The 27,387-nt window shown below is 41.5% G+C and overlaps 1 protein-coding gene across 3 annotated transcripts in view; it reads right to left on the reverse strand.

Annotated features, from left to right (window-relative positions):
* Nucleotides 1-27,387, reverse strand: part of LOC134347176 (storkhead-box protein 2-like) — a 332,294-nt gene that overhangs the window by 293,253 nt on the left and 11,654 nt on the right. The window contains exon 2 of one of the 3 annotated variants that reach the window (XM_063049419.1): nucleotides 24,729-24,881. The exons of the other annotated variants lie outside the window; for them this stretch is intronic. The gene's annotated coding sequence lies outside the window, so the exon portion shown is untranslated. The remainder of the gene's footprint in view (nucleotides 1-24,728; nucleotides 24,882-27,387) is intronic. 3 annotated transcript variants of the gene reach the window in all.

The following is a 27,387-nucleotide window of genomic DNA, read 5'->3' on the forward strand; positions in this document are numbered from 1 at the left end:
AGTTTGTCTTCCTTTGCAAATTGGTTGCTTGTCAGTCTGTGCGTACATTTTCACCGATTCTGTTGTATTTCTTTGGTGAATGCCAGCAAGAAAATAAATCTCAGGGTAGCATATGGTGACACACACCTACTTTAATAATAAATTTACTTTAAACTTTGAAGAATCAGGTACTGCCTGTACCAGGCTTCCACCTTTGAGGCTGGCATGTTGCCTAGTGTATCAGCAGATTGTGATATGGCAGCTGAACTTCCAAGATTTGAGATGAGTGAAATGACTTGGATTGCAGCGGGTTATCGATGCAAGTATACTTTGTTACTGAGGTTTGTCAGCTTCTTCAGACGCCCCTCAGTGAGCGGAGGAAGCAGAGATTCTCACTCTATAAGTGTATCTCGATAAGCATGTCGATCACATTGCCACGGTTTAGGAGGTCATGGACCACATGCTTGTACTGCGATTAGTATGGATAAGGTCAGCATGGGCACGGTAGGTCGAAGTGCTTACTTGTGTGCTGCACACCCTTGAGTCCAAGGTGTTCACTCCTTTTTCCAGAGTGTGGACCCTTCACTGTTCAACTGATGGGTCAATTTAAATGCTGACTCAGATAGACTGAAAAGACAGGGTGCCTGACAGGACAAGAGCCGATTTTGCTCATTCTCTGCGATGGTCATCTCCGTGGCGCTGAGGCTATGAAGACTGCCCCGGCTGTTGTGCTCTATACCTGCTAATATGATGAACTTGTAAGTCTCCGGGCCTACTTCAGACTGCCCTGGGGTTCGGATCTAAGGACTCATTTTTGGTTCAGAACGCTGTTGCTATTCGCTTAAATTGTTTGCATGATTTTTTTCCCCTTTCCCTTGCACATCAAGTGTTGGTCTTTTATTTTTCTTTTTTTCTTTAATTGGGTTCTTTCGCATTTCTTACTTTTTGGCCACATGTGAGCAAGCAAATCTCAAAGTTTTATAATTTATACATTCTTTGATTATAAACGAATCTTGAATCTTGTAGTTGCAATGATACATCCCTCTTAGTCTGTATTACAAGGAGGTCAGAAGAAAGAAGCCACCATAACTTCTATCGCACTCAGGGACCCAAAACTGTCATAAACAGTCTGGCTATTTCCCCACTTGAACTCCTGGGTGGATGTAACAACGCTGCTACGTGCTCACACATAACAACAATGAGCCTACATAATTACCGGAAATTTCTCAGTGTTGTTCCATCTGTCTGAACCTCCTGCATCACTCCAAAACTAAATCTCACAGAAACTGCGTTGTATTAAGTGTAAGACTTATTTTAGCTTATTTATATGATGTGAAATTTGTTTTGCAACAGCAGTACATTACAAAGTATTCGAAATTACTACAATTTTTTTAAAAATGCAAAAAAGAGTAACAAGGTAACATTCATGGACCATTCAGAAATCTGATGGCGAGGGGAAGAAATTGTTCCTGAATCACTGAGTGTAGGACTTCCAGCTCCTGTACCTCCTATCTGATGGCAGTGATGAGAAGAGGGCATGTTCTGAACATGAAGATCTTTAGAGATGGAAGCAAGCTTCTTGAAGCACTGCCTGTTTAAGATGTCCTTGATGCTGGGAAAGAATGTGTCTGTGATAAAGCAGGCTGAAACTACAACCCTCTGCAGCTTTCAATCTTGTGTGCTGGAGCCTCAATGCCAGGCTATGATGCAACCAGTCAGAATAAACTCCACCGTACATCCACAGAAATTTGTAAGAGCCTTTGGTGACACACTGAATGCACTAGATAGTCAGCACTGTAGAAATGGGGCCTGGTGTGTGAGATGAGGATGTGAATTCCACTCAGCCAAAGGTTCCATGCAGGAGTAAGGAATGGGGGGCTAGAAGGGATGATAAACATGTCATTTTCTTAGGCGGGATCAGAAGTCAAGTCAGCTTAAGTAAAAAACCAATATGTTGCAGAAGTGTTGTGGAAACATAGAAACGTTTCGAATGTTGAAAGGCATGGACAGAGTGGATGTGGCAAAGTTGTTTCCCATGATGGGGGAGTCTAGTACGAGAGGGCATGACCTAAGGATTGAAGGGCGCCCATTCAGAACAGAAATACGAAGAAATTTTTTTAGCCAGAGGGTGGTGAATCTATGGAATTTGTTGCCATGGGCGGCAGTGGAGGCCAAGTCATTGGGTGTATTTAAGGCAGAGATTGATAGGTCTCTGAGTAGCCAGGGCATCAAAGGTTATGGTGAGAAGGCGGGGGAGTGGGACTAAATGGGAGAATGGATCAGCTCATGATAAAATGGTGGAGCAGACACAATGGGCCGAATGGCCGACTTCTGCTCCTTTGTCTTATGGAAGTAATGAATATCAATTTGGTCTAATTTCCTCAGCTGTATTCCAAATGGGAAAACGTCACTTGAATCACTTCATATGTAGAAATGTGATTCACAGTGGGAAGTGTCCTGTTGTATTCTGGTAGTGAACTGAACCGATAGAAAATGGTCTTCACTTTGTTTCATTGGTAGAAGGCACACTTTCAATCACAAGACTCTGAAGAGACTGTACCACAGCACCTCTAGATCTTAAACTAAAGTCTTTTTAAAATAATAGTCTGAGATTGTGAAGAGCAGCAAACTCACGGGGGTTTTTAAAATATTTCTCCTGTGCTAAGCAAACAAATGAATGTTGGATTCCACACATTCCTGGTTACTCCTTCAACTGCAGTCTTCCCTCCTGTACCGCTTAAGACAACACTGCAGCAGCTCTTTTGGAATCATAAGCAAGTTGTGAAACTTAGCTTATTGATAAAGAATATTATACCGGAGGGATTATAAATTCTGTTGGCAGGATCATTTCTGAGCAGGTGGGGGTTTAAATTCTTTAAACAGCTGAGAAATACAGCTTGCAGAAGGCACTCACCAGCCCACTGGCTGTTCTGAGCATAGGCTTTGATAATATGTTGGAACAGCTCAGGCAAGAGCCTTAGGATGATGCATTAGATAGTGGCTAATATTTGCAGCCAACTGGCACAAAAACTGATGGCCAAACTTTAATGGTGACTTCAGAGTCACCAACAACCCCAATGTGCCATCATTGCCTTTGTTGGAGCCATATGCCAGATCTCAAAGACAGGAATATCCAAATCTATAAGATCTTCTTGACAGGGCAGCCATATAAATCAAGTCTTCCGCACACCAGGCAGCTTCTACTCTTACTGGCTTCCCATGTGTTCTTAGCACTAAATTCTATTTCTGTTGGTGTGGCACGATTCCCTGGCAACTGCCTTGATGCCTACATCCTGTGGAAATCTCTCCTTTCCTCATCTAATTTGTATGTTGAGATGCAGAGCCATACATCACAGGAACAAGACCTTCAGCCCATTTTGTCGGTGCTGGCCATCAAGAGCCCATTGGCACCAATCTGATTTGTATTAGATTATGAGAACACTCAGTCATTTAGAAATGCATACATGCATTAAGAAATGATACAATGTTTCTCCAGAGTGATATCACAGAAAACAACACAGACCAAAGACTAACACTGATAAAACCACATAATTATAACATATAGTTACAGTAGTGCAAAGCAATACCATAATTTTATAAAGAACAGACCATAGGCATAGTAAAAAAAAGTCTCAAAGTCCTGAGTCGATCGACTCCCAAGTCTCTGATAGCAGGCGGCAAATGGGAGAAACTCCCTGCCATAAACCTCCAGGCACCGTCAACTTGCCGATACCTTGGAAGCAGCCGACCACAGCCGACCCTGAGTCCATCCGTCCGACAACTCCGAGCTTCCGAGCAGCCTCTCCGATCCAGCCTCCCAAGCGCCATCCTCTGCCAGGCACCTTCGACCTCTCCCCAGCCGCTGAAACACGCAAAGCCGAGGATTTCGAGGCCTTCGGCTCCGGAGATTCAGGTTACCACACAGTAGCAGCGGTAGCAAAGCAGACATTTCAGAAGTTTTCCAGATGTTCCTCCGTGCTCTCACGTCTGTCTCCATCAAATCAGGATTGTGCACGGTCCCCTACTTGACAGATAACAGATATCATCATCACCGGAGTGGCCATGCGCACTGTCATCGCGCCGCCATCTTCTCCCCCCCTGCCGGGAGGTTTTCCCCATGTTCCCAGAATTAGCCAATCACCTACTTACCTGTGGCTAATTAACCAATCAAGTAACACGGCAGAATACAAAGGTGTTTGAATGATGAGGTGGAAGAGAGGTGCAGGAGGATAGGAGGTGAAATTGATAAAGACAGCACAAGAGGTGCAATGCACATAAAGAGCTGGAAGATGGGATTAATATGGAGGGGTGCCCTCTACTTGGTGTGGATGTGATGAATCCAATGGCCTGTTATCATGCTGAAAATAATACTTTTCTTTGTGTCAATCAGTCCATCTTACCTTCCCATGTCCACCACTGCACAAATACAATGTCCAATCAGTATAATTGAAACAGATCTCACCATTCCACACAATGTCCTTGTTCCACCACTATCCAAAGAAGTTGCACATAGACCAATAGTGTTAACAAATGGTATTAGTGTTAAAAGTGACAAATAACGAGCACTTTTCCATTATGTAAAGCGCCTGTGTCTTCAGCAGAGCAAAAGGCAAGGTGCCAGGATTCCTGTTGATCGCTGAGGTTTTCTGGCAAACATCCTTTGCATTTTGAAGCTTTATGGTGCCTTTCTGAAGAGCCATATAATGGATGAGGTGTAGTACAGCAGTGGAAGGGGATGTTTGCAAAGGGAAAGCTGTACCCATATAGTGGGTTGACATGTAGATTGTTGTAAAAAAAATGATCTGTAAGAGCAGATTGAGTGGATTGGTAATATGTACATATTGGGTATGATGCACACACCAGGGTAAATGAGTTATTGCTCTCCTCTCTCCAGACCTTACAAAGTCATAACTTTGCTTACAGCACTGAATCCAAGAGCAAAGCTTGTGCTGCTCACTTCAGTGCCGACCTCTTCCTATTCCCAGCAGAACTGTTGCAAAGCAACTCCAGGGCCTATTAGATTTTGTGCCTGTAGTGTGCTCCAAACTCAAGACTAAATATGACAGCAGCACAGGGTAGCGTAGTGGTTCACACGATGCTTAACTGTACTGGTTACCTAGGTTCAATTCCCACCGCTGCCTGTAGGGGGTTTGCACGTTCTCCCCATGATCACGTGGATTTTCTCTGGGTGCTCCATTTTCCTCTCACAGTCCAAAGACCTACTGGTCGGTAGGTTAATTCGTCATTATAAATTGTCCGGTGATTAGGCTAGAATTAAATCGGGGTATAACAGGGCAGCATGCCTCAAAGGGCCAGAAGGGCCTATTCCCCGTTACATCTCAATAAATAAAAAATTTTTTTAAAATGAACACTGTATCAATTGGGCCATTAGCAACCAAATACTAGCCGCAGATCTCTTATCCTCCCACCAATATTCAATTGCCAGCCGGCAGTTTTCAAGTACAAATGAAGCAGTTGGGATTTTTCCTTTGTCTCCCAAGGAAGAGATACAGATTTTTACTCATCAATTATAGGGATTTTGGCTAAATGAACTAGCTTTATTTGAGACAATGTTCACAAATTTCTAAACCCAATTCTTCTATTGATATTGTGCATGCATCCCACAACCTGCAGAAATAAACCCTTACTAGGAATTACAAATATCGAATGTATAAAGCTGGGGTATTAATAAATTAATCTTACTAGATGGCTTTGTAATAAAAATCAGACCCAGAACAATTCAATCTATTTTGCACTAGACAGACTTAAGTTAAACATTAAGTGTCATTTGCCAACACACAAATTAAATTCTATTGAACCAACTTGCTTCCACTAATAATATGTACACTTACTGAATGATCTTTTTCATGCACCCTATAAAACTTTGTTCCTTGATTCCTATCTCTATACACAAAAATCCCTTTTTGTTGAAAAAAATTGCAACGATATTACACAAATTTACTGATGTGGGCATTATCACTATATATAAAAGGTAGATTGAGTGATGGATATGTGATGGCATATCAGTTTTATATTCTAAATTAACCTCATATTAATTTGGTTAATTGCCCACCCTAAAATTGCAAGACTACATAATTTCTGGGAAGATGTTCCAATAAGCAAGGAGCCGGCAGCAACTCATATCAAAATGCAAATACACAAAGAGAAGTGGGTGTCCCTTCCATCAAAAGTAAAATGGAGAAAGTAGTAAAGAAACTAGTACATTGATATTTACTGCAGGAGGTTTTGAGTACAAGAGCAATAGACATAGTTTGTGTTACTGCAATTATACAGGGCCTTGGTGATATTATACCTGGAACATTATGCACATTTATGGTTTCCTCATTCAGAAAACATATATGCATCATAAAGAGAGTGTAATGAAAATGGATTCCTGGGATGGCAGGTCTGTCACACTGGATGTCACAAACAGAAACTTGATAAGGCTAGGCAGACTAGTAAGAGGGACACTATTTCTCTTTGTTGGAGATGAGCTGTCACTGTCTCAGGACACAAGGTCTGACATTCAGGACTGAGATGTGGAGAAATATCTGGATTAGAGGATGTTACATCCGTGGAATTTTCTAACCCAGGCAGCTAAGTCTTTTTAAGAAAGAGATGGACAAACATGTGGCATCTGAATTTTTTCCGGATTTCGAGATATAAAGGACATTGAGCCGCACAGGGAGAAAGCGGGTGTAGATAGTGAAACAGAGAATCTCTTGTGATTCAATCAGCTGGCACAGTATACTCCAGGAGTCAAACAGCATCCACTTCTGCTGCTCGTTCTGTTTTCTTTCTCCTCTAGTTCCTGGTCAATCTCTCATTCAACACTTCATCATGCAGTGTGGGAGAAAAGGAGAAGTATAGGGTGGAGAGGAAATGGAAGGAGAGAGAGAAGGGACATGGGTTCCCTCTCCCCATTACCAAATGAAATGAAACACTACATTTTAGACTCTTCTGATCAGATGGCGTCAGCGTACAATGCTCCCTTGGTTGACATCTTCCAGATAGCCCATGGAAAGGTCTATTTTACTTCATTTATGTCTGTTTTGCAACTTAAATCTGTTTCTGAGACCATTAAAGCCTGTGATTTACAGTTTGAAGATCGGCTGAGTGATCCCACAGTTCACTGACTTCAAGATTCTGGGAAGGGAGCAGGTACTCGCCTAGAAGAAACTTCGAGTTGGGGCACGAGCCGATATTCAACTCCATTTCATCAATTAAAGCATCAAGGAAGATTGAAACATTGAGGCCAGTATGAAAGGCGAGTGAGAGCTCAGCACTGACTTCCTTTCTCTTGATCACTACCGAGGAGTCTGTGAGCAGCCTGTCGTTGTGTGGCTCGCTGTGGCAGGAAGGCAGGTCTCTCTGCCTTGTGTGGTGTCGCTCGCTTCATTGATGATGGAAGATGTTACCGCGGTTCTGCGTTATGGTTTGGACTATTGTGTTTATGGACTGTGGTCTTTCTCAAACTTAAACCCATTTTCACCCATTTCTTTCCAGTTTGATGTGTGAGGGAAGGGGTTTTGAGGTCAATATTCTTGTTCCATTTTGTGCGGGGAAGGGGTGTTTGGGGGTTGATGATCAGGTTGCCTTTCTTTCTGGTGTGGGGGATGGGTTTGATGTTTCGTCCTGAACGACTTTCAAGTTCCTTCTTGTTTCTTGGCAATCTGGAGGAGACAAATCTCAGAGTTGTATATAGATACATACTTTGATAATAAATTACCCTCTGGACCTGTAAACTTTGTCCCACAACACTAAGGACAGAGGTCCATATCCCTCCAAAATTCGGCAGATTTAAGTTGCCCAACACTTGCTCCTCAAAAACATGGTGTCCATAAAGCATTTTAGAAGAAGTATGTCCTGGTCACTGTGAACAGCTTACACTTATCTCAGACTCCTAATGTATCAATAATATTCCTCTACTTTGTTTAATGTCCTCATCTCTGTAAGCTCTTTGGGCCTCCAAACCGCTGGGAACAAGCCCTTTCTCTGCTGTTAACTTTTTGTCAATCCCCCAATGCTTTTGACCCATGTTTGGTGACCACTTCTCTCCCCACCTCCCTCTCCTATTTTACAATCTTTGTTGTCAACCCTTTGTTTTATCTGATAATTATATGTGACTATGGTGATGAATCTCACAATTTTTTTCTACATTAAAGGCACTATATTACTGTTTTGTCAGTTATGACAAAATGGGATTATAAAGTGTTATTAACTTTACACCTGGTTCCTTTAGGTACAAAACAACTCCCTTTCCAAGTCTACTGGCTTATGTGTTGCCTTCAGAAGAATCTAAATCCCAATGTAACACCCTGGGAAAAGTTTAACCGCTAATGTAATGTTGTGGTTTCTATATAACAGTAGTGCATTTGGGTTATGACTAGAGATAACGGGGGCTTTGGAATGTGTGGCGTCCAATGAGGGGACTGGTTTTCTTTCTTGCGTGCCTGAGAGCGAAGGATCCATGGGCTTTTGTTTGGCAGAATATGGAGAGAGAAGAAGCCAGGAGAGAGAGGTCATAGACTGCAGGACTGAGTGGGGTGGAATGGGGTGGGAGGGTGGGAAGGGGTAGGATCAATGGAGAATGAACGGACGGGAAAGTCGTGAGCTCCAATGTGCGCATTAGACTGTTTCATTAAAATGGGTCCTTTTCTTTTTGCTTTCTTTACTAACCCTCGAATCGAATTAAAAATTATAAAGCTAAATCATTTTATTGCATATGGTCCATTATTAAAGACCTCCAGCACCCAGAGTGTGCCCTTTTCTCACTGTTACCATCAGGTAGGAGATACAGAAGCCTGAAGGCACACACGCAGCAATTGAGGAACACCTTCTTCCCCTCTGCCATCCGATTCCTAAATGGACTTTGAATCTTTGGACACCACCTCACTTTTTTTAATATACAGTATTTCTGTTTCTGCACATTTTTTAATAATCTATTCACTATATGTAATTGATTTACTTGTTTATTTATTATGTTTTATTTTATTTATTATTATTTTTTTCTCTCTGCTAGATTGCATATTGCATTGAACTGCTGCTGCTAAGTTAACAAATTTCACGTCACATGCCGGTGATAATAAACCTGATTCAGATTCTGGTGTACTGTTTGTTATTTTGTGGTACTGATTTGTAACAGGGGAAAACATCACGCAGCATCCACACAAATGAGATTTCACAAGTTTGACGGGCTGGAGAGCATGTTCCCCAAGACTAACACAGCTCACTGAACCTGGGGATTATACTTATTATGGTATCAAAAATGCAAAAAGTTCAAATTACACTTTACTATCTAAGAAAATCTTCATTTTCTCTGTGCCCTTGTCAATTTTAGAAAGTTTGCCTATTGTCAAATAGATAACATGGCAATGAACCTTAGAGCAAAAGAACTTTTTTGATCTGGATCAAAGAGCATAGCAAATGATAAAATCAAACATCAGGACGGTGAAATGAACTACTAGGTAGTATTATGGTGGCAGCTCTGTGCTTAAACTTTAAAGCCTGTAAATAAAGCCAAAGGCTGATAAAGGATTGGACAATGTTGATGCTGAAGGAAAGCGCATTGAAAGCAAAAATTAAACAGAATCGCCCAACACCTGACCCCACCACAAGCAATAAAAAATTCTTGCAGATCCTCTGCTGAGTCTAAGCAAAAGAGCACTTGAAATTGAAATTATTACACATAGCAATTTCAGATTACACAAATTTTTATCTTAAAATATTTAAAAAATTAAGCAAGGTATATTCAGGATACTTAGACACAATGCTCTCTCCATTTGGATTACTTTACTGTCTTGAGATCGTTACTGTTCAGGCTTGCCTACAATTACCTTAATCCTTATTCTACCAGCAAGCTCAGTTCTAAAACCTTAAATGTGAATGCTTACACATAAAAGTAATGGGGTAACATGCTGCAGAATTCTGTTACTTATCACCTATTTTACAGTGTACAACAGATTATATAGGCTGACATCATATTCACCTGTGAATCTGAAAGATAGGAATCGTTAGGCCACCGAACTCAAGATTAAAATTAAAGTACAATAAAGGGTCTCTGGTTGAAGTTCAGCACTGTTCTGATTACCAGTAAATTCAGATTATAGATCAGTGCCAATTTGTGCAGTTGATGTTCTTTTTAATATTCCTTTTATTTTATGTCTGACAAGTAGATAAACAGAATGATAGTATATAAACATTAATATGAATGTTTATTTCTTTAGTTATTTATTAGATGTGCAAAATTTTGTAAATATCTCCCATAGAGTCCTTTGTTTCATGATGATTCAATGTTGGACATTTTTGGTTTGTGGTTACTTTGACTAGAAATCTATGAATAATTTATAACGTGGGCAATTCTAGACCATTGATGTAATTACCCTGGTTATAAAATATTATTTATAGATTCCTAGTGAGAGTAAGCACAAACTAAAAAATCCCAACATTGAAACATCACGAAACAAAGGACTCTACGGGGGATATTTACCAAACAGTTGGAAAAACTCAGCAGGTGAGGTAGCATCTGAGTAGGTACAGAGATAGTCAACCTTTTCAGAACCTGAAACGTTGATTATCCCTCTGCCTCTGCAGACCCATCATTTCCTCTTTGGTTCTTTATTGGCTCTTATACTAAAGGGGCAACTGAGAGTAGACAAGTAATCCATCAGCATGTTTGTAGGATATGGGAATGGAAATCAAAACATCCAACAGAAAACTACACCATCATGGGGAGAATATGTGAACCTCATACAGACAGCACCCAGGGTCAAGAATGGACCCAGATCCCTGGAGCAGGAAGCCATCAGCCTTTAACTGCTCACTACCATGCCTCCCACCTTACTCAGCCCAGAGATGTCAAAATGCAGAGATCATAGAGAATTTAGGGCTGAAGGACATTACAAAGCAAGGAATGGACAGATCTGAAAACAATACGAAATTTTTTTAAGTCAAGCCGTTGCAGAACGGGGTCAGACATAGGTCTGAGAATTGGGGTGAAGAGGAATAAAGAAAGGTGCTAACTTGTAGCTTTTCTGGTTGAGCTCTTTTAACCATTGATTTCACACTTTTTCTAGTACTGCCAGTATGTTGGCACCCAATATCACGAGGTATTCTGGAACATCATTATAGATGTAGGGCATAACACAAATTATTGTGATTATTCTTATTGGCCAAGCAAGCCTGCCACAATTGACATGCGTGCACAAATTGAGCATTTGACCCATCTAAGGCAAATAATGCAAGGCAAATAAAGGATGGCATGGTAAGCTTTACAGCGCCAGCGATTGGGGGTTCAATTCCTGCTGCTGTCTGTAATGAGTTTGTGAATGCATGGCTTTCCTCTGGGTTCTCCAGTCCCTCCCACACTCAAAAGAGTAGGGATTAGTAATGGTTAGTAAATTGTGGGTATCCTGTGTTGACACAAAAAGCATGGTGATCTTGCGGCTGTCCCCAGAACATATTCAGACTGTTAGTTATTGATGCAAGCAACTTATTTCACCGTAGGTTTTGATGTTTTGATGTAGATGTGACAAATAATACTAATCTCCATCTTCACCAACATAAAACATGCATTTTTACCACTATGTTCCAAGATTTGCATGCAAGCATGAACAGGATGTGTTGATATTAGATGCATATTCATATCCAGGAATTTGGAACCAACTTCAGATTCCAGATAAAATCAAGCCAGGTTTAATCTATGAATACGTGGCCATTTCTCACTTGGATGAATTGATCTTACAGCACAGCCTACAGCACAAAGGCTTCTAAGTAATGAAATATTATTCCATTGCATTCAGTCCTCATGTTTCACAGTAGCTGGATGACTTAAAAATGCTATTGCCTGACAATACCTTCCTGTAGACAATACCTTCACAATGAACCTCTTAAAACTGTCATTTACAATTCCTTTCAACCTAAGATTCACCTGGACTCCCTCTTGGCTGTTGGCTGTTGACAGATTGAATGAACAACTGCTCCTGCACTTCTGCAAATGCCTCCTACAGAGCATATGGTAATATTCAAAACTCCTGTTTCTCAGAACATTAACATAGAGATGGGTCCTTTGACTGATCACTAAATCAGATTTCAGTGATCCCATCTGTTTACACATGGTCTATATTACTCTATTCCCTATCTGTTCACATATCTACCCAAGTGCCTCCTAAATGTTACCATCATATTTGTTTCTACCATGATTACTGCAGCATATTCCAGAGCCCCACCTACTCTCCCATGTGCCTCGCACATCTCCTTTAAACTTAGTCCCTCTAATATTTGATATCTCCTTGCTGGGAAAAAGAATCCACCTACCCTGTTTATGCCCGCCATAACTTTATATCGTTCAATCAGGTCACAACTCAGCCTTTGACACTCCGAAGAAAACCATCCCAGTTTGTCCAACCTGTCCTTGCAGCAAATACTCTGCAATCCAGACATCATCTTAGTAAACCTGTCCTGTACCTGTTCCAAAGACTCCACCTCCTTCCCATAATGTAGGGACCAGAAGTGCTTGCAATACTCCAAATATGAACTTACTAAAGTTTTACAAACAAGAGAAAATCTGTAGATGCTGGATGAGTACCGTTGACTCTGCTCTTTTCCATAGATGCAGCCTGGCCTGGTGAGTTCCTCCAGCATTTTGTGTGTGTTGCTAAAGTTTTATACAGCTAGAGACTGACTTCCTGGCTGAAGAAGGCAAGCATGTTGTGCACCTTCTATCCACTCGTACTGCTGCTTTCACGGAGCTATGGGCTGGCATCATAACATCCCTCAGAACATTAGTGTGCTTCTAAGATGAGGCCTGGCAAGTTGCTGTGTACTCCTAATCTACGGCATGAAGCATTGGTATTTTGTTAATGAAAAAGAATGAGTAACTCCAAAAATAGATGCACACAAGAACAAAACTGGTGACATTCTCTATAAAGATAGCTAATATTTCTGTCAATGTACTTCTGTAATAAAAGGTGAAATTAAATGGCCTATCAAAAATCTAATGGTTTCAACTATTAGCAAAATAAAACGGTTGATGGTTTATGAAACACATAGCTCAGTAGCGTAGTTGAGGTGGAAGAGAAGTTGCTGGATTAAAGCCTCAGCATCAGGAAAGGAAAGGTACGTCGCATCCGGAGTTTCTCCGCTTAGCGGACGATTCCCTTCCACGCCTCTCTGACGTAGTGGGGGACCACGTACAAGGCAAGTTACAGCAGTGGTTTGCCATTGCCTTCTGCCGGGTGGGTTTCCAAAGAGATCACCAGCTCGTAACCCAGCACGGATGGAAAGCGTGCAGGAGAGCCGGCAGGATTCGAACTCAGGACCTCTTGTCCCGAAGTCCAGCACTGATGCCACTACACCACCAGCTGGGTCCTCAGTATCAGAAGATAAGGATTAGACCGGCCCACTGCACTCAACAATACCAGAAGCAACATGATGCAAATTGTAACACACATAAGTGCTGAAGGAACTCAGCAAGCCAGACAGCACCTATGGAGGAAAATAAACAGTCGATGTTTTGGGCTGAGACCCTTCATCAGGAATGGGGGCAAAAGTCAGAATCCTGGTTTGCTGAATTCCTCCAACAGCTTATGTCTGGCGCTCCAAGATTTCCAATATCTGCACAATTTCTTGCATCCCTGATGGAGATAGTTGTTGTTTCTATATCCAGGTGGCTGGAGAGTCAGAACCCATGCATTCAGTTGTGCTTTGGAAATGCCGACTAAGTGGTCTACTTCTAGTTGTGTGTAGGTCAGGCTAATATCCGATGGATATTGTTAATCTCTAATGGTTATTATCTCTTCATTCCTCCTCCACCTGTTACTGCAAAAGTTAGAGATTATGGGACCCCATTAGATAGATATATAGATACTTTATTGATCCCAAAGGAAATTACAAGTGTCACAGTAGCATTATAAGTGCACCGATATACAAATATTAGAAGAGAATTAAGAAAGAATAAGAAATAAGTTTCCTCAAACAGGGGCTCATCACTTCCCCAGCTATAGGTTGACTCATTATAGAACCTAATGGTTGAAGGTAAGAATAACCTCATACAGTGCTCTTTGGAGCAGAGCAGTTGTCTTAGTCTATTACTAAAAGTGCTCCTTTGTCCAAGGTGACGTGCAGAGGGTGAGAAACATTGTCCAGAATTGCTAGGATTTTCTGTAGGGTCCTTTGTTCTACCACGGTCTCCAGTGTGTCCGGTTTTACTCCAATAAAAAAGCCAGCCTTTCTAATCAGTTTATTGGGCCTGTTGGCATCACCAATGTTGATGCCATTGCCCCAGCACACCATCACACATAAGATTGTACTGGCGACAACATACTGGTAGAACGTGTGAAGGAAAGGCCTGCATACTCCAAAGGACCTCAATCTCCTCAGGAAGCAGAGGCGACTGGCCCAAACCATCACAAACCCAGAGATTTTGACTTAAAGCTATTTTCCCAAATAAGTGAAAGCCAGGAACAGAAGGTGTGAGAATGAATTATGCCACTGCTTTCAGCATGCAAGACTAACACATTTCTTAAGTATGGCTCTTTGAATGAATTTCCATGAACATCTAATTGCAGCAAGTTTTAAGATGGGTAAAAGACCAGGAAATTGTAAAGGTTTAAGCAATGCTAATGGAACACAATATTGATCTAATCAAGTACAAACATAACCACTTCTGGCATTAGCACAAACCCTAAGACCATAAGACAAAGGAGCAAAGCTAAGCCATTAGGCCCATTGAGTCTGCTCCACCATTCGAACATGACTGATCTATTATCCCTGTCAGCACCATTCTCCGCCTTCTCGCCATAACCTTGGAGGCCCCTAGTATTAACCTCCACTTTAAATATACCCAATGAATTCCATAGATTCACCACCCTCTGGCCAAGGAACCCAAAGACAATGCACAGCATTAAAAGGATAAGATCTGGTATAACGGTGTTGCACCTTTTATAGTCAAGGTTTAAATGTACATTAAGTGAAAGTCTATCTGTCTATTCCTTTGGGATGTACAGTTAGTTGCATGAGTGGTCTTAATTTAAATGATCATTACTCATATGCATCAATCCAGTTAACACCCATTTTAAAGACTCTTGAGCAGACTTTCTGCACAATAAAGAACTCCTGATCTCTAAATCTACCTTCTCATGGCACCTTGTACCTTATTTGACTACCTGCACTGCACTTTCTCGGTCGCACTAAATTCTGCTTTCTGCCTTTGTACTTTTGCTTCCTCTATTGTACTACCTCAATGCACTCACGTATGGGATGACCTGGCTGGACGGCAAGCAAACAAAGCTTTTCACTGTATCTTGTGACAGTAACAAACCAATTACAACCTGCCGTTCTTAGCACAGGCATGAGTTGGTGAGTGGTACAAGCAACAACAGCTGAGAACTCACTTTCATTCTGTACGCTAGTGGTGTTTATGCAAATCATTGCCCCTTACTGTTAGATCAAAACTGCAGTACATATCATGGGTAAGTGCTGGGATCTTTCCAGTTTGTTCACTGAATATGGAGGGGAATAGTGAATTCGTTAGGGGAATTGTAAGGTTTAAATATACACACAACTGAATTTTGCTTCAAAATTCGTTCCCTTAGATGTCTAACCTGCAGGTGTTGAATTGAGAACTTTGGCTTATAGCTCGAAAAAATTATACTTGGAAACAACTCAGGAGCACAGATCGGCCGTGCCCATTTCTAATGGTAGCCAAAACTTAGAAGTAGTCATTTAGGCTACATTCATAGATCAAATACCCCAAATTGTAGTGCAGTCCAGACAAGTACAGCCAAACCATATCAACATACAAGATAGATTTAATTTTAAAAACAAGCGTAATGACATGAATTACCAGAAGGGTCCTAGTTTAGTATATAGTCTGTTGCTAAGAAGGTAACCATGGCAGCAAAGTCATGTAAAGGTGGAAAGGAGAGTGGCAAATTCCTTTTGTAATATTTTGCTACTGTGAAACACAATATCTAAGCATTGAAGATTTGCCAAAATAGACGGAAGCATAACAGGAGGAATTGCTTATGAATATACAGTATACCCACAAAGCCTAATATCTGCTGATAGAGTCATAGAGCATTACAGCACAGAAAGAGACCCTCCAGGCCATCTAGTCCATGCCAAACTTATTCTGCCTAGTCTAGACTAGATCTTGAACCAGAGCTCCCACCCAGGTACCTACCAAAATTTGTCTTAATTATTCTCTTGATAATCTTAGTTAGTATGAGAGAAGTTATCAAAAATTTGGATGTTAATGATTCAGGGAAGTGGGAACAGAGTAACCTGCCCTGCAATCTGTTTTTGACACACTGCATCACCCCTTTTGGAACACTGAATTGACAATAAGATATTGTGGAAATTCCTCCTTCAACGGGGGTTTCAGAGAGCACAAAAATTCATGGACTTTAATAAATTCTGCAAATGCTAAATAGCAATACAATAGTTGCAGGATATGATGTAAGTCCATATTTATACATTCACACCAACCAGCTTCCTTTCAAGATAAATAAACAGTTAGAGCCTAGAACGGTACGGCACAGTAACGGCCCTTCAGCCCACAATTTAGTAGCAAGAACAAATAGAACTTTAAGAAAAAAGCTGAGAAATTAAGTAACAACGGCAAATTTTTTAAAAAGGAATCTCAATAAAAATTCCTCATCACGTACTGAAGGCAAGTTACTTTCAAAATAATTTGTCTCACTTATTTTATACATCAATCTGTAAGAAAGGTTTACATTTAAATTATTATAGTAAAAATATTCACTTGTTACAAAGATGACTACTAATTAACTAGAAAAAAATCCAAACAGGACATACCTGCTACAGCTGATGAGTAACCTGCAAATTAAATGCTTCACATGCTAATTATCAAAACTATAGGACTGTAATTAAAACCACCGAATTCACCAACGTCTGGCGAGGGATAAAGACGAAGGGTCTCAGCCTGAAACATCGACTGCACCTCTTCCTACAGATGCTGCTTGGCCTGCTGCGTTCACCAGCAACTTTGATGTGTGTTGCTTGAATTTCCAGCATCTGCAGAATTCCTGTTGTTTGAGGGATAAAATTTGCCAGCTTCCTGTAGTGTGGTCTATTTGTACATCCAGATGAAGAAAACTGGGATTAACCTAATGTGGAATTCATTGCTACAGACAGCTGTGGAGGCCAAGCAATTGGGTATATCTAAAGCAAAGGTTGATAGGTTCTCAATTATAAAGACATCAAAGATTATAGGGAGGAGGCAAGAGAATGAGGTTCTGAGGGAAGATAAATCAGTCATCATCGAATGGCACAGCAGACTCAAATGGCCTAATTCTGCTCACATGAATCATGGTCTAAGTCTAAACTTCCCAATAGCCTAGCAAGCTGTAAATGAATAAGATCGGATGACCACCCAATTTGGACAAGGCAAACTTCTAGGCCTAACAATCTTGCAACAATCTCCTCACGAATATCTGTGGACTGGTGTCCACATTGGGAGAGCTTTTCCACAGAGCACCCTCAGAATCATAGCTTTTTTTCCAGAAAGAGTAACACAGGTAGGTACTGTATAGTCTTTGGAATCTGAACACTAGCTTCAGACCACATAACAGTGGGGAAATTAAAAGTAGGATTAATGTAAGATTAGTATAAATGATGGTCACTGCAGACTTAGTGGACTGAAGGGGCTTGTATCCATGTTATCCCTCTCTATGACTGGAAAAAATATCAGCAAAGAAACCTCCTCCTGGTTACCACCCGTTATATTCCCTCATCTGCTGAATTGGTGCTGATAAATTATATTGTATCTGTTAAATAGGGGCCATGGACAATTCTGATTTGATGGAGAATGGACGTGAAAGCACAGAGGAACATCTGGAGAAATTTCTGAAATGCCCCTTCGCTGCTGTCGTTACTGTGTGGTTGGGAATCTTTTGGAGGGTAGGCCTCAAAGTCCCCGGCCTTGCCTGCTTTTGGCAACCGAGAAAGAGGTCGAATCATTCGGACAGAGATGGCGCTCGGTACTCGGTGTCGGACAGCTGATCAGAGCTCGAAGTTTTCGGATGACTCAGAGTCAGACTGTGGTCGGCATGGCAGGGAGAGTTTTTCTACCTTCTCCCGTCTGCGTGAGGTGTGGGACATTTGAGAAATTTTGAACTTTACTGTGCTCATGGACCTCTTCATCAAGTTATGGTATTGTTGCACTGTTGTAACTATGGGTACGTCCACACTACGCCGGATAATTTTGAAAACGAAGCTTTTTCTTTTCGTTTAGCCCTCCCGTCCACACTGAGCCGGCGTGTTCAGCCCCCGAAAACGGAGATTTTCGAAAACACTCTCCAGAGTGAATAAATCTGAAAACGCTTAATATCCGGCGTAGTGTGTACGGGATAACCGGAGAGATTTAAAAACGTTGTCATGAGAACACAACAACGCTTTTTTCTGCTTCTGCTTGGTACTGCGCAAGCTGTTATAACGCGCAGTCGGTGTGAACAGCGTGACAGTTAAATTGTAAAGTGAGCTTTTTTGACTATTTAAAAACGCTGTCATGACGTGCCGGAACAGATGTTCGTTGTTTTAACAATGAAGTGGAGAAGTGAATAAGTTCGCCTTGTTTTCTGTCCTTGCTTGTATGAAGGTGGTTTACCTACTTATGCAAGTACTTCTCTGACAATAGATGTTGAACAGCCTAATGTAACATTGTATGGAAATACAAGATAACACTGATGCAGACATGTTTTATACATTTAACAAGGTGCTTTATTAATGCAACAGAGTTAGTCAGTTTTTCAATGTTCGTCGTCAGCCGGGTCATACTGTCCGTGAACTCCCTGTCGGTTGCCTCCATACACTCCAGTATTTGTTTTTTTTTAAGTTTTAAGTCCTCCTGCGCGACAGCCAAGAGCAATTCCTTTAAAGTTTTTGTACTCTGTAACTGGACAAACACACACTAAGTATACCGTTTCCTCTTCGCTAGTTTTCTGTGTGTCCTGCGCATGCCCAGTAGGAGAAGATTCCCCCAAATATCTGCCTAATGTGGACGGAGATATTTTGAAAAACGCTTAGTGTGGACGCCTGTCGTTTTTACTCGAAACCGGCGTTTTCAAAATTATCCGGCATAGTGTGGACGTAGCCTAAATGTTATAATTATGTGGTTTTGTCAGTTTTTTCAGTCTTCGTCTGTCCTGTGTTTTGTGATATCACACCGGAGGAAATAATGTATAATTTCTTAATGCATGCATTACTAAATGACAATAAAAGAGGACTACATGTCTTCATAATCTAAATACTGCCTGGAAAAAGCGGAGTTTGTAGCAAGGGCATGGAACATTTTCTGGGTGTCCATTCCAAGATGGCAGCACCACCACTTACCAAGCAGGCGAAGCCCTAAAGGACATAACTGTTTGACTGGGACCCTGGCTGGCAAGAAATGAACAAGTGAGAGGGATAGTAAAAAACACATGAAACACCGGGCACCACGGTGGCACAGCGGTCAGTGCAACGCTATTACAGCTCTGGGCTTCCGAGTTCAATTCTGACGTCACCTGTAAGAAGCCTGTATGTTCTCCTGTGGAATGTGTGGGTTTTCTCCCAGTGCTCCAGTTTCCAATGACATACCAATCAGAAGGTTATTTGGTCACTGTAAATTGTCCCGACATTTGGCTAGCATCAAATCAGGGGCTGCTCAGTGGTGTGGTTCGAAGGGCTGGAAGGGCCTGTTTCTCACTGTATCTCAAGAAATAATAAATAGATAAATAAACAAAAACCAGATGCTGGAAGTCTGAAATAAAATCACTAATTGTTGGTCAGGCAGCATCTATGGAAAGAGAAAAAGTAAACATTTCAGATCCAAGGACATTTGTAACCAAGTGTCTCTGACTTGAAACATTTCTGGTTTCTTGTTTCACAGATGCAGCCTAATCTGCTGAGTCTTTTCATTCTTCTCTGTTTATATGACAGGAGGATAAACCTATCTGACCTCATTCTCAACAATCTACCTGCTGTAGATGAATTGTTCATAGAGTCATAGGAACACACACAGCATGTTAATAGGCCTTCAGACCCACCAAACCCACACCGGATATCAACAATCCATTACAATAATACAACACTGACCCCTTTCTCCCCACGTTCTCTATCAACCACTGACCTACACAATGGGGCCAATCAACACACCAACTTGTACATTTCTGGGTTAGAAAAACCCATACAATTTCAGGAAGAACCTGCTAACTCCACACAGTGAGTTAGTCTGTGGACACTTGATGACATCATAGGACTGACTGCTGCACAGTCCTTTTCAAAGTTTAATTTACTATTAAAGTACATATATGTCACTATATACTACCTTGAGAATCATTTACTTGCAAGTATTCACAGTAGAGCAAAGCAATACAACAGAGTCAATGAAAAACCACACACACACACAAAGACTAGCAGATAACCAAATGTACAAAAGAAGGCAAACTATGCAATTAAATAAGTAAATAAATAATGCTGAGAACATCAGATGTAGAGTCCTTGAAAATTAGTCCATAGGTTGTGGAATCAATTCAGAGTTAAGGTGAGTGAAGTTATCCACATTGGTTCAGGAGCCTGATGTCTGAAGGGTAATGACTGTTCCTGAACCTGGTGGACCGGGAATAAAGGCTCCTGCACCTCCTTCCTGATGCAACAGTGAGACGAGGGCAAGACCTTGATGATTGATGCTGCTTTCTTGTAGCAGCGCTCTACGCAGATGAGCTCAGTGGTGGGGAGGACTTCACCTGCGATGGACTGGGCCTTATCCACAATTCTTGTAGGCGTTTCCATTCTAGGGCACTGGTGTTTCTATACCAGTGAGAAGAAAGCATGGTCTGGATGGTGCTTTCTTGTGGCAGCGCTCCTCGTAGGTGTGCCCAGTTGTGGGGAGGGCTTTGTCTGTGATGGAGTGAAAGTCCTTCCTTCACATTAAAAACCACCAAGTCCTGTTATGTAGCTCTACCATTGTACTAAATGGGATAGATTCAGACTGATCATGCAATCCAAGCAGCTACTGGCAGCAGACAGCACCCTGATTCAGTCATACATATCACTCTTCCTTCATTGTCCTTGGGTCTAAATTCTGGAACTTTCTGTCCAACAGCGCTGTAGGAATATCCTCACCAGGAGGACTAGAGCACTCAAAAAAGCTTACTACCACATTCCCGATGGCTGATGCATTCACATATTTGAAAAGCAAACACTTTCGCAGTTTCTGTGAGGGCAAACTCGAGGAAATGGTTAGTTATTTTTGGACAAGGGGAATGCATTCTCAGTTATTTTTGGACAAAGGGAATGCAGTGGTTACTGGAGCTGAAACACAATTCATGAATTAAGTGAATGCTGGAAACGGAATGAAGACTGCACGGAAAGGGTGGGCTGATGCATTCAGAGCAGAAGCACAGAATAATCAGTTGTGACATTGATTTGCGCTGCTATTTCTTTGCTATTGGTTTGTTTAAAAAACTCCTCCCATCTAACTTCTCCCTTACGAACTTCCCCAAAACATTTTTGACCAAGTTTTTGGTTGTCCAAATCTGTGGATCAAATCAATGCTACTGTATTTTGCTACTGCTGATTGTGTGAAACAAGGCAGATTATAACTTTGCACTCAATTCACTTACAGGAGCTTTTTGTAGTTCAAATTCAAATTGATTGTCATTCAAATACACACATACATATATGCAGCGAAACACATTGTTCCTTTGGGCTTCTGAGGCCAAGGTGCAAAACACAGTACATATAGTCACCCATAGTACATGTAGTTTACAATTGAGTACATATAGTTACAATACCGTCACAAAATATTATTAGCATGTCCCTGAGAGGCACAGCCTAAAGATTGATAGTGCATGGGATGTAGGCCTGGAGACATGTTTCTGTAAGGATAAGTGTTAAGGCATTTCAGGGGGTTAGAACCTATAGCAACTAACTTCAGCCACCAATTTCAGATCTGAATATGGACTGTAGATTAAATTTAAAATCCAATTCTGGACAATGGGTTCCTACAGCTGTGAAAACAGCAGTTATTTGAAACACCAGACAATGTTATATGGACAGGAAAGGAATGGAGGGTTATGGGCTGAGTGCAGGTCGGTAGGACTAGGTGAGAGTAAGAGTTCAGCACGGACTAGAAGGGCTAAGATGGCCTGTTTCCATGCTGTAATTATTATACGGTTAATTAACATTGTCTGGAGTGAGAGTGCAAAGAAGGAGGTGTAAAAGTTACATGTAATTCAAAGGAAGCATCGTAGATACATTGTAAATAAAGGATTATCATTTGATCTTTAGCATATAAAATGTCATGTAATGTTAGGTTGAGTGGGCCTCTTCCTCCGAAAGGTTTTCAATTTGATGCCTACTGTATCTCATTTTGTCAAATAAAAGACTACTCTACATCTACCAGCTAAATCTCTTTGGTGACTTAGTTCCCACGACAACAATAAGCATGCAGCACTCCTCATTTCACACTGTTTGTTACAGACGGAGTTTGTTATCCATGGAGTGAACACTGGAGTGCAGTATTGATGGGAGAACATGCTCTCTCACACCCAGTTAATTACAATTTTACAAAATTGGACTTGAAAGATGAGTTTAACCAAAACCATCTGGTGGAATATGACAGCACCAACAGCAACAATATCTTCTATTTACAAAGCAAGAACTTCCAAACAATGTCAAAGAAAACTTGAAAGTGAGCCAGAAGAAGATATTAGGGAAACTGATCTAAAGCTTCATCAATGAAGTGGGTTTTCAGCAACACTTGGAGAAACAAAATGTGTTAAGAGAAGTAGAAAGACTTCAGGAGTGGGTCTTCAAGCTCAGGATGCTGCGAGCCAGTGGCAACATGATTAAATTCAGTAATTCTTCAGTGAGCAGAAATGTTGGAATGAAAATGTCCTGGAGAGAGATTTTGTAGATTGGAAGTAGGACAGCCATAGAAACTATAGAAAAACTACAGCACAGAAACAGGCCTTTTGGCCCATCTTGGCTGTGCCGAACCATTTTCTGCCTAGTCCCACTGATCTGCACACGGACCATATCCCTCCATACACCTCCCATCCATGTATCTGTCCAATTTATTCTTAAATGTTAAAAAAGAACCCGCATTTACCACCTCGTCTGGCAGCTCATTCCATACTCCCACCACTCTGTGTGAAGAAGACCCCCTCTAATGTTCCCTTTAAACCTTCCCCCCCTCACTCTTAACCCATGTCCTCTGATTTTTTTTCTCCCCTTGCCTCAGTGGAAAAAGCCTGCTTGCATTCACTCTATCTATACCCATCATAATTTTATATACCTCTATCAAATCTCCCCTCATTCCTCTACGCTCCAGGGAATAAAGTCCTAACCTATTCAACCTTTCTCTGTAACTGAGTTTCTCAAGTCCCAGCAACATCCTTGTAAACCTTCTCTGCACTCTTTCAACCTTATTTATATCCTTCCTGTAATTTGGTGACCAAAACTGAACACAATACTCCAGATTCGGCCTCACCAATGCCTTATACAACCTCATCATAACATTCCAGCTCTTATACTCAATACTTTGATTAATAAAGGCCAATGTACCAAAAGCTCTCTTTACGACCCTATCTACTTGTGACGCCACTTTTAGGGAACTTTGTATCTGTATTCCCAGATCCCTCTGTTCCACTGCACTCCTCAGTGCCTTACCATTAACCCTGTATGTTCTACCTTGGTTTGTCCTTCCAACGTGCAATACCTCACACTTGTCTGTATTAAACTCCATCTGCCATTTTTCAGCCCATTTTTCCAGCTGGTCCAAGTCCCTCTGCAGGCTCTGAAAACCTTCCTCACTGTCTACTACACCTCCAATCTTTGTATCATCAGCAAATTTGCTGATCCAATTTACCACATTATCATCCAGATCATTGATATAGATGACAAATAACAATGGACCCAGCACTGATCCCTGTGGCACACCCACTAGTCACAGGCCTCCACTCGGAGAAGCAATTTTCTACCACCACTCTTTGGCTTCTACCATTGAGCCAATGTCTAATCCAATTTACCACCTCTCCATGTACACCTAGCTACTGAATTTTTCTAACTAACCTCCCATGCGGGACCTTGTCAAAGGCCTTACTGAAGTCCATGTGGACAATATCCACTGCCTTCCCTTCATCCACTTTCCTGGTAACCTCCCAAAAAACTCCAACAGATTGGTCAAACATGACCTACCACGCACAAAGCCATGTTGACTCTCCCTAATAAGCCCCTGTCTATCCAAATGCTTGTAGATTCTGTCTCTTAGTACTCCCTCCAATAACTTACCTAATACTGACGTTAAACTTACTGGCCTATAATTTGCTGGATTACTTTTCAATCCTTTTTTAAACAACGGAACAACATGAGCCATTCTCCAATCCTCTGGCACCTCACCTGTAGACAGCGACATTTTAAATATTTCTGCCAGGGACCCTGCAATTTCAACACTAGTCTCCTTCAAGGTCCGAGGGAACACCCTGTCAGGTCCCGGAGATTTATCCACTTTAATTTTCCTCAAGACAGCAAGCACCTCCTCCTTTTCAATCTGTACAGTTTCCATGATCTCACTACTTGTTTCCCTTAATTCCATAGACTTCATGCCAGTTTCCTTAGTAAATACAGACGCAAAAAACCTATTTAAGATCTCCCCCATTTCCTATGGTTCCGCACATAGCCAACCACTCTGATCTTCAAGAGGACCAATTTTATCCCTTACAATCCTTTTGCTCTTAACATACCTGTAAAAGCTCTTTGGATTATCCTTCACTTTGACTGCCAAGGCAATGTCATGTCTTCTTTTAGCCCTCCTGATTTCTTTCTTAAGTATTTTCTTGCACTTCTTATACTCCTCAAGCACCTTATTTACTCCCTGTTTCCTATACATGTCATACCTGGGGAAAATATAAAAACAACAATGAAAAGTTTAGAAATGAAAGTATTGCTAAACTGGGAATCAATGTCGCCGGATAGATAGGGGAGATGGAGAATGATCTTCAGTGTGAGAGGTTATAAGCAACAGGCCTCAAGTTTTTATACAACAGATGAAAGGAGAATTTAGTCAGAACTAAACATAACAGATGAAGAGCTAATGAGATGAGGCAGGGTTGGAATTAGCTCTTCATAAAGGGATGAATACGAGATACAGAACAGATAAAAACAAGGTGGCCCAGTTGACTCTGTTTTCTTGCATTGGCCATTTTTATTTTCTTAAAGGGTTTAACTAGAGGGTTGTGGGATAGAAATGGATAATCCTATCTATTAATCTTCTGCTAGCTGGGTAAATGGCCCAAGTTCCAGGTATTGCAAGGTGATGGTGACAGTGATTAAAGATTAAAGAGTAGCTTTATTTGTCACAGGGACATTGAAACATACAGTGAAACGTGTTACTTGTGTCAACTGCTAAAGGCTGATTTATACTTGTGCGTACTAGCTTACACTGCAGCCTACGCAAGTGGGCTCAACCATTGTGAGCATTTATACTTGTGTGTTGGTGTGTCTGAGTCGCTCTGCAATTCACCGCCAAAATGCTAGTTGGCGGTGGGGTTTCTATGCTACTGTGTTGAGTTTCTTCGTGTTGAAACTCAACACGAAGAAACTCAAACTTCAAACAATGGCGACTGAAACTGAAGGAGGGTGAATTTTCTGTGCTTGTCCGGCCACTGAGAGACATGGACGAGGAAATGCATTTCAAATATTTTTGGATGTTGGCAGGTAGATTTGACGATTTGGTTCATCATCTCCAACCATTTATTTCGCATCAGTGTACGCACAGTATACTCAGAGACTGGCAATCACCATTCGAGTTTTAGGTTCAGGTCAAAGTCAACAGGCTGCAGCAGCTAGCTACAAACTGGCATCAAGCACAGGGTCCTCCATAATTTTGGAGGTCTGTAAAGCTTTATGGAAAGCATTGCAGCCAGAGTTCCTTCCCTGCCCTTCAGTCACCCAAAGGCAAGCTATTGCAGCGTAGGAGGAAATGCGAGGCTACCAAGTGGACCAATCACAGTTGTTGCAGTCTGCGACGCCGTGACACTTGGTTACATTTCGGGAGAGGTGCATGTTAGGCTACAGCATAGGGTTCAGCATCGATACAGTGTAGGGTTCGCAATTTCGTACATTTAACGCACAAGTATAAATCAGCCTTAATACCATCTGAAGTCATGATAGAGGCGGCGTGCAAGTGTCGCCATGCTTCCAGTGCCAGCATAGCATGCTCACAGCCTACTAACCCTAACCTGTACGTCTTTGAAATGTGGGAGGAACCCAGGGCATGCAAAGGAAACCCACATGGTCATGGGGAGAATGTTTACACTCCCAACAGACAGCAGTGAAAATTGAACCCTGATTACTGGTGCTATAAATCACTGTGCTAACTACTGTGTTACTGTGCTGCCCAAGAATGATATGGCAGGGGGATGGGAACCAGTACGATAGAGCTGAGGATGAGCCAGCAGGTTTACAAGTAGATGATGGGTGTAACATGAATGTAAGGAAGCACAAGTCAATGATTGGGTACAAATGCAGACAGAGCAATGAGTTAAACTGTATCACAGAGGTAAAATTCAAAAGGGCAAAGAATGCAGGACTGAAGGTGCATAGCATTCATAATAAGGTGGATGAACTCGTGGCACAATAGAGGTTGGTCAGTACGACCTTGTGGGCATCACTGAGTCATGGCTGAAAGAAAGCTATAGTTGGGAGCTTAACATCAAAGGATAAACCTTGTATCAAAAGGACAGGCAGGAAGGCATAAGGCAGTGCTGTGGCTCTGTTGATAAAGAGATGGAATTACATCTTTAGAAAGAGAGTAGTGAATCTGTGGAATGCTCTGCCACAGACTGCGGTAGAGGCCAAGTCCGTGGATACATTTAAGGCGGATGTTGATCATTTCCTGATCAGTCAGGGCATCAAAGGATATGGTGAGAAGGCAGGTGTATGGGGTTGAGTGGGATCCGGGATCAGCCATGATGAAATGGTAGAGCAGACTTGATGGGCTGAATGGCCTAATTCTGTTCCTATGTCTCATGGTCTAATAATCAGGATCCCCTTTCCAACGAACATATGCTTAGGAATAATGATCTTGGGTCTATACCTTTATGGCTCTGTAGGTGCAAGTATCTGAGTAGTTTCATTGCTACAGCCCAGCATTCCCACCCGTGGCATCTAAAAAATGTTTCAAGGAATTAAATAATTTAACCACCAAAAATATTAAATATTACAAAAAACATATTTAAACTGCATTTTAGTGTGAGAAATGCATTTATGCATGGGCAGCATAGAGGTTACTGCAATCGCTTTGTAATGCCAGTGGTCTTTGATAGGAGTTCGATTCCCACTGCTGTCTGAAGGAGCTTATACATTCTCCCCATGGCAGTGTAGGTTTCCTCCCACATTCCA

The sequence above is a fragment of the Mobula hypostoma genome, chromosome 5 (assembly GCF_963921235.1).
Source record: "Mobula hypostoma chromosome 5, sMobHyp1.1, whole genome shotgun sequence".
In the NCBI taxonomy this organism is placed as follows: Eukaryota; Metazoa; Chordata; class Chondrichthyes; order Myliobatiformes; family Myliobatidae; genus Mobula; species Mobula hypostoma.